This window comes from Pteropus medius, unplaced genomic scaffold (genome assembly GCF_902729225.1).
Source record: "Pteropus medius unplaced genomic scaffold, Ma_sr-lr_union100, whole genome shotgun sequence".
Taxonomy (NCBI): domain Eukaryota; kingdom Metazoa; phylum Chordata; class Mammalia; order Chiroptera; family Pteropodidae; genus Pteropus; species Pteropus medius.
Genome location: NW_024340914.1, coordinates 22,277 through 34,302, shown reverse-complemented (window position 1 = coordinate 34,302; position 12,026 = coordinate 22,277). Strand labels below are relative to the sequence as shown.

Below are 12,026 nucleotides of genomic sequence, written 5' to 3'. Positions count from 1 at the left end.
GAGCAATGGTAAACCTGAAATTAACCAACTCTTATCAGGCTCAACTTTGAACCATTTGAGTCTCTGTTTGGATTAAATAGTTCTGGAAATGATAGGGCTGTTAGTTGCTCAGCCATAGTAAAATTACATTTGAAATATCTCTACAATTTTCGTATCTAGTTTCTGGCATTCAATTAAAAATCACCAGGATAAGTAGGAGAAAAAACATGTGACCAAAATTCGTTGAAACAGTAGATAGTGGAAATAGGAATATAAGTTAACCAGGTAAAAGATATATAAGATATGCATTAAGAATGCCTGAAATGTTCAAATAAATAGAAGACTAATTAAGAATTATAGAAGAGAAATAAAAATTACAAAAAATCAGATCTTGTTTTATGTACTTTGAAGTTCTGCAGTTAGGCACTTAAACATTTAGGAGTATTGTCTTCCTGATAAATGTATCTGTTAATCATAATGTGATGTCCCTGTATATTGCCAGTTATATTCTGTTTCTTAAAGTCTATTTTTGCATAAATGGACCCATTCGAGTTTTGTTCTGCTTAATTTTACATGGTACATTATTTTTATACTATTACTTTCAAGCTAACAGTGTCTTGCAATTCAAATTACTTCACATATAAACAGCATATAATTGGGTTTTGCTTTTTATCTAGACTGAAAAACTCTTCATTTTAATTGGAATGATTACTTCTTTTTAAATTTAATATTATTATTAATATAGTTTGCTTTAAATTTTACCACCTTGTCATTGTTTTTTTATTTTTTTTTTATTTTTCCCTGTTTCTGTTTTTTTTGTTCTTCTTTTTGTGTCTACTTTTGTGTTTATTGAAGACTTTTTACTACTCAATTTAAATTATTTTTCTGAATATTTATTTGTGGCACTCTAAAAACATGTCCACACATTTTTTAACGCCCTTTTCTTAAAAAGATGGGTTTTATGGCTCCGTCCAGCGTTTTGGGCCAACCTTAATGAATCATTGTGACCAAGACAATGTAACAATTGTGATGCTGCATAGATTCCCGGGCTGAAATGCCAGCCAACCAACATTACCTACTCCGACCAACAGAGGGCGCCATCTTGGTCTTCCTCCCAGTGCTGTTCACACATTTCGGTTCTTCTTAGTTTCCATCTAGAGCCATTTCCCTTCAACCTTTGAACTTACGGTAGCAACGTCAGTAACAGGTCGTAACAGACGGATCATCTCGGGTTTGTTTATTTGGGTCCGTCTTAATTTACTTTCAATTTGGAAAGATAATTCTATTGCCAGTTTTATTTTTTCTTTCAGCGTCAGAAAGATTCTGCTCCATTATCTCCGGTTCTCTACGGATTCTGTTGAGAAGGTGGCCATCGTTTATGTCGTCGTTCTGAGGGAGGTAACGTGTCTTGACTTATCAGAGGTTTCAATTTTGTACACTTCACTAATATTCTTTATATTTCATATACATATCTAATATATAGTTTACTACTAAAATATTTCAAAGTTTAAATCGAGATTTTGTCAATCCAGAATTTCTCATTTGTATAAAAGGATAATTTATTGGCTTTAAAATAACCAAAGCAAAAGCAAAAAAAAAGCTCACGTGAATAATAGCAAAAGCCAAAGCATTCATTTTTTCTTACTAAGATATGTAAAAATATACATAGATTATATACAAATTAAAACTAAGCATATTCATAAGCAAAATATCAAAATGGCTTGTTATAATTGTTCTAATATTATGTTATAATTGTTGAATTGGATGAGAAACTAAGACTCTTGATAAAAAACAATTAAGTGACATGCATTACCTATAACAAAATATTTATATTTACTGGAATTATATAATATGCAATAAAATTCTTTGGAAAACATTGTTGGTGAAATTATTTATACAGAGTACATATCAGAACCAGTTCAATAACGGAATGTATAGAATGGGAGTGGAAGTAATATGTTTATGCATATATACATGTAAACATACTTAGGTAATGATTTTAATATTCGAATAATTATATACTCTTTAAAAATTATGTTAATAAAATGCATGTGATATACACAAAAATAAGTACTAATCGGCAATTAATATACAATGTGCTTAATACTTAGTGGAAATTAAATAAATAAATAGAAAGATATAACCTTTTTTATATATCGATACCAGAATTTGGAGGGAGTATAAAATGGTATTGAGTTTTGGAAATTAATTTACTATTTTTTACCAATATTTTAAAGTTGCCTACCCTTTTCCACAGTAATTGCCTTTCTATCACTGTATCTGACAGAACCTGTCAAATGTGTACATAAAAATATACGAGAAGGCAAAACAACTATTTTAATGGACTATATTGTGTTCATACTCTAAGTGCACCGAAGGTTTTACCCCCAATCAGATAGCTCTTAAATAATTGTAGAAGGTATCTCTAGGACATATTTTTAATAGAAAGCAACCAAATTATAATTTATTTCACATGTTCACAAGTATATAAATGTATTTATATAAATGTATATTCATATGTATATTTGTTAAATTACACTGTTTACTGCTAGTCATAGTTACGTCTGTGAAAGGATATGTATCTGCATAGTTTGGAAATTTTATGCTGAGTGAACATCTTATTCGTAATCAATTAAAATAAATTGCCACATGACAGCATATCACTAATGATTCTTTTGAATCATCAACATTTTTTCATTTTTATAAGTAGTATAGTTCAGTGAGAAGTTATGCTTAAAGCCAGAATTAGACCAGAGCTAGATAGGAAAGAAATTATAAGAAAAAGTACAGAAAATTTAAATGGAGAAATAATTTTAGTTTTGAACCATTTATAAGAAGCTGACCTCTATTTAGTCAGTGAAATCATTTAACTAGGGGCCGTAAGTAAAATTGTCACAAAGAATGCTCTTTTTACTCTTCTAGGGTTAAATGTCAAGTTTAATGTAGAGCTTACTATTGAGGGGCCTCCGTTGCCATGATATCAGAAAAAGTGGCAACAGTAATCAGGGTTAAAATCCTCACTTTTTATCTGATCAGTATATGGAAAAAGGCTTAAAACTATGCTCTGGTGTAGGGTTTTCATGCCATTTCTTATCATGTGCACAAAATGTTTAATGAGAATTTCTGTTTTCAGACAAATGTGTTTAAACTATGGAATCCAGCAATAACACTAAATGCAATTATCTTAATTTATTAATATAGATTGTTTTTAGATAGTCTGGAAACATAAACATACAATATATAAATAAAGATGTGTTCTTTTCTTTCTTTCTTTCCAATAATTTATTTTTTAACTTTTCCCTGTTTTATTGGCCTGACTATGATCTCCATAAAATGTTGAATAGAACTGGTCATAGTAGGTAACCTTTCCTCCATCCTGATCTCAGGTTGTGTTTTTCAGTATTGCATCATTAATTATATTTGCTATAATTTTTGATTTTTTTTAACTCATAACTTGATAGTAAATTTGACAAATGGTTTCTTGGTGTCTGTTGTGATAATGACATGATTTTGTCTTTTGTTTTGTGAAAGAGATTTGCTTTTAAAATGTTGAGCCACTAAGAATCCATTCTTGAATTAAACCCATTTAATTAATGGGATATTGTAACTGAAGTGTGTTTGAATTTTGTTTTTCAAAAATAAGGAATTTTTTTTATATGTTGTCATGATGCATGTCAACCATTGATTTTCCTTTCTTTTAACGTCCTTATCAGTTTAGTGTAAAATGTATAGGGATCTCATTAAATATTTTGGTGAGTGCTTTTACTGTTCTATTCTGTGGAAGAATTTGTGCAAGATTGGTGTTATTTTTATATTCATGGAAATGTTCACACAATTAGGCATCAGCACATAGAAATCATTTGTAGGAAGGATTTTTGTTGTGGATACAATTTAATTAAAACAAAATTTTAAAAATTGTTGTTAAGCTGTATCTTTCTGGAATTTTGTCATGTAATATGACTTCAGGTATTATGTAAGGGTCTATAGCATCTGTGGTGATTTACTCTATATATCTGGTATTAACGATGTGATGTCTTTCTTTTTTTGTGTGTGATCAGTTTTGCCAGGATTTATGATTTTTTTAACCTTTTCCAAAAAAATTAGCAATTTTTGGATTTTTGATCTTTGTATTTTTTCTGAGTTTCGTTAAATGATTCTAATTTTCTTTTATTATTATTTAGTTTAATCAATTCTTGTCTTGATTTTTGAGGTGGATTATCAGATCTTTTCAGGATTTCTTTTTTTGCTTTTAATGTTAAAATCTCTTTAGATATATATTTTGGTGGATCCCACACATTTTAATAGTTTTTCATAGATGTAGTTAATTAAAATAAACTATGCAACATTAAAATAGTGTAACTTTAAAAATATCTATATTTTTGAAATCATTGTCACAATTAAATTGATGAACATATTCATCCCCCTCCCAGGTTTCCATGTGCATCTTCACGTTTTTCCCTATTGTGATCTAGCCCAGGCCCTTCCCTATTTTTCATGCCGTGAACATTTTCATAGAATTCTTTGTGAGCATACCCACTTCATTTTTCTTGTATAAATATCAAGGAATGGAATGGCTGGGTCACATGATATGTATATCTTTAAGATACTTTAGAAAATACCGAAGTGCTTTGTAATCATTATATGATTTTATATCCTACTAGCAGTGTATGAATGGCACAGTTGCTCTATATACTTGTCAGTGTTATGGTCACTATTTTTAATGGTAGCACTTTTAGGTGTGCAGTGATATGTCAGTATAAGTCTAAATTGCATGGGTGTAACTAAGTCATTGTTCTTTCTGTCCCAGGAATGGAAAAACTGGATGCAGGCCTGACGCTGATCCTTTTGTTCTCATTCATGTTTTTGTATGTATAATTACTTTTTTATTGGATGCAGGAATTTATACATGAAATACTATAGAGGTAATTGGAGGTTCTGGGTGATTTTATCTTTCTCCAGCGAGCATTTTCTTTTGCTTCTGGGAAGCAGTTAGTGTGGTAAGACAGTTCATCTCATTACAATCAGTGATTGAGTCTTTTAAAGCTGGGTCTCAGATTTTTTGAGTACTTCTCTGTTTCAGGTTCATTTCAACATTTAGAGCTTAGACCCTTAAGGATGTTAAATTCACCGCTAGATTGTTTTCCAGATTCTCTATGCCAGGGGGGCTTGAAACCAATCTGTGTGCTCTGGGTTGGTGAGACCACTAGAAGCCCTGGTCAATTGCTTAGGTTCTCAAGCTGCAACTTTTTTCTTAGTTTCCTGTGTTCTCAGTCACCTCCGAATCAGCAAAAGGCTTATGGAGAAAAGTGCTACCGAATTTGTGTCTTATTGACTGGGCTTCTCCTCTGAGATCTTGTTTCTTCAGATGCTTGCTTCTTTGTGTTTGTGGTACCTTTGAACAAAATGGTTAATATTTTACAGCTTTCCTGCTTTTCACAGCAGGATGGTTGGGCAGAAGTGGCTAATCTACCATTACTGAAGAAGACAGCTCTGCACATACTAATTTTTGAAGTATGTTTTAGTTTTCATTATTTTTCTCCTTTGGTCAGTTATCTAGTCTTTTGCCAAAGTGTTTCTTTAGTTTCCTAAATATGCTATGTATGCACATAGAGGTATGTTATTGAAGTCTATCCTGGTGGAAAACAGACAAGTAAATATGGAGTATATTACGGAAGACAAGTTTTGTGGTACTTTTTTATGCTGCAAGCACAACCAAAATTTACCTATATCTATTTGTATTATATTTACTGGTTACTCAAAGCATTGACATATGAATCTTTAAATTATCTTGATCTATTAGTTTAAGGTATACCAATTTATGTATATGTAACCTCAAAACAGGATGAATCCATTTCTTTTCCCTTGACTCGTTTGTCAAATATATTATTTAAATATTTTTATTTAAAACTTAAACTGATTATATGTAAATTATTTTTGCCCGTTAATTTTCTTAAATATATTGTATACTCAGTTAAATGCACAAAGCGTAAACATACATTTAGATTAATTTTGAAAAGTAAAGTATGGTTGATCATTTTTCAAAGAATCAGTTTTTTAAAAAGAAATATAGAAAAAAGTAGTCTTTTATATTTATCTGCATATTTTCTGTATCCAGTGCTCTTCTCTCTTTTCTGTAGTTTTCTATCAGGTATTTTTTCCCTTCAGCCTGAAGAACTTCCTGTAGGATTTTGTAATATTTTTTGGACAGGGAAAATCGTCTCAAGTTTGTTTATATGTCTGTATCTTATTTCACTCTCAGTTAGGCAGGATAATTTTGGTGAATAAAGAATTCTGGGTTGAGAGTTTTATTTTTTCTTTCAGCATTGAAGAATGCTGCCCCATTTTCTCAAAAGAATCTTCAAGGATTCTTTTGAGAATACAGCCATCATTTAAATCCTCGTTTTTGGTAAGTAATGTGCTTTATTTTTCAGAAATGTTTGCTCTTATACATTTGTGCACTTCACTGTTATATGTATATTTCACATAGATGTCCAAGATACATTTTACTGACAAAATATTTTAAAACTTTAATAGCTGTTTTATCAATCTAAACTTTTTCATTTATGTAAATAAAGACAATTTATGGGATTGACAATAGCAACAAAACAAAAGCAAAAGAAATCTCATGTGAAAAAATATTTCGCAAAAGCCAAAATATCTAATTTTGATTTCTCCTTGAAATATATACAAATATCTACACATGTTATATACAAATTAAAATAAGTTGTCAAATTCCCATGCAAATATCAAAAGCATTTATTTTAATTATTAATTTGATTCTCATATTGACATGCATGAGAAATTGTATGAGAACAAATAAAACTCTTGATCAACAATAATGTAATGTTAAATACTACTTAAAGCAAAATATTTTATACCCGTAGTAATTATAATATATAATAACATTCAATTTGGCAGACATAGTGTACATATGAAATAATTTGTATATATAAATACATATTGGAATAAATTCATGAGAGGCTCACGTTCTCTATATATATGTGAAAGTAACAAGAGTATATGTATATATGCAATTAATATATAATAATTTTTAGTATTTCAAATATTTATAAGATAATAGGCTATTTAACGAATAGAATAGTAAAATAAACGAATATTATCCAAATAAGAATAAGAAAATGCTATTTATTTGGAGCTTGCTATAGCAAGGAAGTCAGCCAACATTACTTGTGTTTGGCGGAGACTCAAAGGCAGACTAGTGGAGTTCGAAAGCTTTTTGGTGGGAAAAAGGAAGGAAAGCTTCAGGTGTGCCCTGATCGGAGGTTGTTGGCATGGAGAAGGTAGACGCTGGCTACGTGGAAGTGGGATGTTGTATATATTTGGCTAAGGGTTCATATATGTATGATAATGGTTGTGCTTTTATTTTTTTAATCGTTACTGGGTTTATGATAGTTATTTGATACTGAAATTTTTATCTCACTAGAATTCCTTCTTGGTTTAAACTCAGTATGTTTCCGGGGGTATTATAGGTGAAGTACTTTTGGTTTTTCTTGTCAAACATAATTTTTTTTTTTGGGAGAGTCAAGGATTGATGAAGAATATACACCACTGTTTTTTATCTTTTCTTTTTCTTATCATTTTGATGTAAAGTTTATAGGGATCTCACAAAGCATATCGGGAAACACTTTTAATATTTCTATAATTTAGAAAGGCTTATGCTAGATAGGTGTTATTTCCTTTTTCATTATGTGGAAAAGTTCACAACTTAAGGCACAGCACATGAGATTCATTTGTAGGAAAATATTTCATGATAGGCATAGCTTATTTACAAGTTATAGGACAATTGAGATTCTGTAAGTTTTATTGTTCATCAAGCTGTGTCTTCCTTGCAATTTTTGCTTTTCATATATCAAACATTTTAGCATAAAGTTGGTTATATAATTATTCTTGTGTCACCAGGATATGGCACGAGGATTTCTTTTTCACATTGTTCATGTCGCATGTACGTTTCTTCATCTTTGGTTTTCCTTTATCAGTCTCACCAGAGGTTTATGTAACTCTCCCCGCAGCTCCACCAAAAAAAAGAAAAAAAAATTGTTTTTTTTATCTTTTCTCTGTATTTTTTGTAATACCACTCATAGACTTTAATTTTGTTGTCTCATTTGGATTACTAGTTTGATATTGATTTCTCCCTAATATTAGGAGGTGGATTCTACAATCACAAATTTCAGGATTTTGCATTTATTGCTGCTGTAAATATTTCTTTAGCCATACAGATTGTTGTAGCTCGCACTTTGTAATGGCTTCATTGAAATATAATTGAGTTTAAACAAACGTTACAAGTTTAAATTGAGCAATATAAGTTTTGACTTAATATATATTTTAAATACCATCACCAGAAGCAAAATACTGTACATATCCATCCCTTCACTAAGTTGAGTTTCCCCCTCCTTTTTCTACCTAAACCTACCTCCTTTCCTATGGTGTGTGCATTGTTGTACGATACATGTCTTTGCGTGGATGTATATTTTTATTTTTTTGGATGAACATGAAGGAATGGTATGGCCAGATCACATGAGAGGTGTACCTTTAAGCTATTTTCGACTATGTGAAAGAGTTTTGCAGTGTGGTAGTAACAGTCTTCCATTCTGGCAGCAGTGTGTGAGTCTCAGTTGCGCTACATCCTTGCTAGCACTTCTTGTGGTCACCCTCTTTTATTGTAGCCCTTCAAAGGATGTGTGGTGTCCGTGTAAATCGCATGGATGTAAGCAGGTTATACTCTTTTCTTTCTCTGGCATGCCCAGTAAATGGAAAAAATAGATCCACAGGGAGAGGGACAGTTTGGGTTGAGTCTTTACAGCCTGGTAATGGTGAATGTCTAGGTTCTTTACTGGGCCTCTGCTGGTGTGGATGAGGATGGTGTTTAGCATGGAACTGTTTTATGTATGAATTTCCTCTGTTGTTTGCCTGGATCTTTCCTGGTCCTTTGCCTACCTAGAGAGAACAGGCTTTTCGTTGAGCCTTCTTTTTTATTGTAACACTTATAATCTTGTTTGTATTGCCTTCTGTTATGGATTTACCATATATAAATAAATATATCCTTAAACAGTACAGATTAATATTTCCCCCTTTAAATGTTCTATAAATGTTGTATTCTCTCTTGCTTCTTTCGTTCAGTATTGTTTGAGATCTGTCATAGACCTTTCATATAACAGTTGCCTATTCATTTTTTTAAATTGCTGGGGTGACATCAGTTGATAAAATTATATAGATTTCAAGTGTACAGTTCTATAATAGATCATCTGTATATCGCGTTGTGCGTTCACCACAAAGTCAAATCTCCTTCCGTCACCATATATTTGATCCCCTTTCTCCTTATCTACCACCTCCCTTCCCCCTTTCCCTCTGGTAGCCATTAAACTGTTGTCTGTGTCTGTGAGTTTTCGTTAGTCTTGTTCGTTTGTTGCTTTCAGTTTTATATCCCACATCTGAGTGAAATCATACGATTCTCAACTTTTCCTGTCTGACTTATTTTGCTTAGCATGGTAATCTCAAGATCCATCCATGTTGTCGCAAATGGCAGTATTTCATCTTTTCTTATGGCTGAGTAACATTCCATTGTATGTATGTACCACATCTTCTTTATCTGATCATCCATCGAAGGACACTTTGGTTGTTTCCATGTCCTGGCCACTGCGAGTAATCCTGTAGTGAATATCGGGGTGCATATACCTTCATGGATAAATGTTTTGAAATGTTGGGGGTAGATTCCCAGACGAGGGATTACTGGGTCATATGGTCATTTTATTCTGAATTTTCTGAGGAACCTCCATACTGTTTTCTGTAGCGGATGTACCAGTTTACATTCCACGAACAGTGCATGAGGGTTCCCTTTTCTCTACAATCTCTTAGCACTTGTTATTTCTTGTCTTGTTGATAATACAGGTGTGAGGTGGTATCTCATTGTGGTTTTGATTTGCATTTCCCTAATACTAGTGAAGTTAAGCATCTTTTCATCTGTCTGTTGGCCATTTGTCTTGGAGCAGTGTCTGTTCAGTTCCTCTGGCCATTTTTTAATTGAATTGCTTCATTTTTTGTTGTTGTGTGAGTTTTCTATATATTTTGGATATTAGGTCCCTATCAGAGGCATTGTTTGCAAATATCTTCTCCTATTCAGTTACTTGCCTCTTTGTTTTGTTGGTGGTTTCTTTTGCTGTGCAGAAGCTTTTGAGTTTGATATAGTTCCATTCATTTATTTTTGCTTTCACTTCCCTTGCCTTTGAGGTCAAATTCATAAAGTCCTCTCTCAAACCAAGGTCCATGAGTTTAGTGCCTCTATTTTTTTCTATGAAATTTATTGTTTCATGTCTTATATTTAGGTTTTAGTCCATTTTGAGTTACTTTTGGTAAATGGTGACAGCAGTCTAGTTTCGTCTTTCGCATGTGGCTTTCCAATTTTCCCGGCACCATTTATTAAGGAGGCTTTCTTTTCTCCATTGTATGTTTTTGGCTCCTTTGTTGAAAATTTTTTATATATAAACCCGATCTATATGTGGTTTTATTTCTTGACTGTCAGTTCTGTTCTATTGGTTTGTATGTCTGTTTTTCTGCCAATGCCATGGTGTTTTCATTATTGTTGCTTAGTAGTATAATTTGAAGTCAGGCAGTACCTCCGGCCGTGTTCTTTTTTCTAAGGTTGACTTTGGCTATTTGGGTTCTTTTGCGATTCCATAGAAATCTGATGATTTTTTGTTCTATTTCTTTAAAAAATGCCATTGGCATTTTGATGGAGATCGCATTAAATCTGTTTATTGCCTTGGGTTATATGGTCATTTTAACTTTGTTGATTCTTTTAATCCATTAACATGGAATATCTTTCGATTTGTCTCTCCTTCAGTTTCTTTTGATAATATTTGATAGTGATCAGTGTATAGCTCCTTCACATCCTTTGTTAAGTTTATTCCTAGCTGTTTCAGTCTTTTTAATGTAATAGCAAAAGGAATTGTTTCTTGATTTGTTTTTTTGAAATTTCATTGTTAGTATATAGGAACGCAATGGATTTTTCTACATTGATTTTTGTATCCTGCAACTTTATTTGTTTATTGTTTCCAATAGTTTTTTGGTGAAGTGTTTAGGTATTCTATGTAGAGAATCATGTCATCTGCAAACAGAGATAATTTGACTTCTTCATTCCAAATTCGAATGCCTTTTATTCCTCTTGCCTGATTGCTCTAGCTAGGACTTCCAATACTATATCGAATAAGAGTGGTGAGAGTGGGCATCCTTGTCTTGTTCCTGATCTTAGAGGAAAAGTTTTCAGTTTTTCACCATTAAGTATGATATTAGCTGAGGGTTTGTCATTTCTGGCCTTTATGACGTTGAGGTACTTTCTATACTCATTTTATTAAGCGTTTGAATAAGAAATGGATGCTGTTTCTTGTCAAATGCTTTCTCTTTATCTATTGATATGACCATATTTTTATCATATAGTTTGTTAATGTGGCGCATCACATCGACCGATTTGCCTGTGTTGAACCATCCTCGCCCTTCTGGAATGAACCCCAACTTAATTGTGATGTGTAATCTTTTTAATGTGTTGTTGTATTCGATTTGCTAGTACTGTGTTTAGGATTTTTGCATCTGTATTCATCAGAGATATTGGTCTGTAATTTTCTGATTGTTTTATACTTACAAGGTTTTGGTATCAGAGTAACGTTGGCCCCATAAAATGAGTTAGGAAGTATTGCTCTTCTTCAATATTTTGAAAGAGTTTGAGAAGGACAGGTATTAAATCATCTTTGAATGCTTGGAAGAATTCAGTAGTGAAGCCATTTGGTCCTGGACTTTTACTTTTTGAGACGTTTTAGATGGTCGTTTCATTTTCCGTACCGTTGATCGGTCTATTTAGATTTTCCAGTTCTTTGTGATTCAGTCTAGGAAGGTTGTGTATTTCTAAGAACTTGTCCATTTCTTCTAGGTTATTGAATTTGGTGCCACATAGTTTTTCATAGTATTGTTGTAATGATCCTTTATATTTCTGTAGTTTCTGTCGTAAGTTCTCTTTCATTTCTGATTTTGTTTATTTG

The 12,026-nt window shown here is 32.2% G+C and overlaps 1 long non-coding RNA gene across 1 annotated transcript; it reads left to right on the top strand.

The window, feature by feature from the left end:
* Positions 1-1,247: 1,247 nt before the first annotated feature.
* On the top strand, positions 1,248-6,374 carry LOC120592195 (uncharacterized). Its single transcript, XR_005650075.1, has 4 exons — positions 1,248-1,377; positions 4,787-4,844; positions 5,401-5,490; positions 6,301-6,374. It is a non-coding gene; the product is annotated as an uncharacterized LOC120592195 (long non-coding RNA).
* The last annotated feature ends 5,652 nt before the right edge of the window (positions 6,375-12,026 follow it).